The sequence below is a fragment of the Arachis stenosperma genome, chromosome 7, assembly GCF_014773155.1.
Source record: "Arachis stenosperma cultivar V10309 chromosome 7, arast.V10309.gnm1.PFL2, whole genome shotgun sequence".
Taxonomy (NCBI): domain Eukaryota; kingdom Viridiplantae; phylum Streptophyta; class Magnoliopsida; order Fabales; family Fabaceae; genus Arachis; species Arachis stenosperma.
This window is the reverse complement of record NC_080383.1, coordinates 80788413-80789654: the sequence shown is the minus strand read 5'-3', so window position 1 is coordinate 80789654 and position 1242 is coordinate 80788413. Positions and strand designations below refer to the sequence as shown.

General features: G+C 41.6%; 1 non-coding gene across 1 annotated transcript; it reads right to left on the bottom strand.

Annotated features, from left to right (window-relative positions):
* Nucleotides 1-386: 386 nt before the first annotated feature.
* On the bottom strand, nt 387-494 carry LOC130942574 (small nucleolar RNA R71). Its single transcript, XR_009071141.1, has one exon. It is a non-coding gene; the product is annotated as a small nucleolar RNA R71 (small nucleolar RNA).
* Between the last annotated feature and the right edge of the window lie 748 nt (nt 495-1242).

Sequence of the window (1242 nt, the reverse complement as noted above, 5' to 3'; positions counted from 1 at the left end):
ACAATGCCAACAATGCAAGGAAGGTGCTGGGTGACTTCACTGCACCTACTCCTGATTTTTATGGGAGAAGCATCTCTATCCCTGCCATTGGAGCAAACAACTTTGAGCTTAAGCCTCAATTAGTTTCTCTAATGCAACAGAATTACAAGTTCCATGGACTTCCAATGGAAGATCCTCATCAGTTCTTAGCTGAATTCTTGCAAATCTGTGACACAGTCAAGACTAATGGGGTTAACCCTGAGGTCTACAGACTGATGCTATTCCCTTTTGCTGTAAGAGACAGAGCTAGAATATGGTTGGACTCTCAACCTAAAGAAAGCCTGGACTCTTGGGAAAAGCTAGTCAATGCCTTCTTGGCAAAGTTCTTTCCACCACAAAGATGGAGTAAGCTTAGAGTGGAAGTCCAAACCTTCAGACAGAAGGATGGAGAATCCCTCTATGAAGCTTGGGAAAGATACAAACAATTAATCAGAAGATGTCCCTCAGACATGCTTTCTGAATGGAGCATCATAGGTATTTTCTATGATGGTCTCTCTGAACTATCCAAGATGTCTTTGGATAGCTCTGCTGGAGGATCTCTTCATCTGAAGAAGACGCCTGCAGAAGCTCAAGAATTGATTGAAATGGTTGCAAATAACCAATTCATGTACACTTCTGAAAGGAATCCTGTGAACAATGGGACTAGTCAGAAGAAAGGAGTACTTGAGATTGATACTCTGAATGCCATTTTGGCTCAGAACAAGATATTGACTCAACAAGTCAATTTGATTTCTCAAAGTCTGTCTGGAATGCATAATGCACCAAGCAGTACTAAGGAGGCTTCATCTGAGGAAGAAGCCTATGATCCTGAGAACCCTTCAATGGAAGAGGTGAATTACCTAGGAGAACCCTATGGAAACACCTACAATTCTTCATGGAGAAATCAACCCAATTTCTCATGGAAGAATCAAGAGAGACCTCAACAAGGTTTCAATAATAATGGTGGAAGAAACCGGCTTGGCAATAACAAGCCTTTTCCATCATCTTCTCAGCAACAGACAGAGAGTTCTAAGCAGAATACTTCTGACTTAGCAACAATGGTCTCTGATCTAATAAAGACCCCTCAAAGTTTCATGAATGAAACAAGGTCCTCCATCAGAAATTTGGAAGGACAAGTGGGTCAGCTGAGCAAGAAAGTTACTGAACTCCCTCCTAGTACTCTCCCAAGTAATACAGAAGAAAATCCAAAAGGAGAGTGCAAAG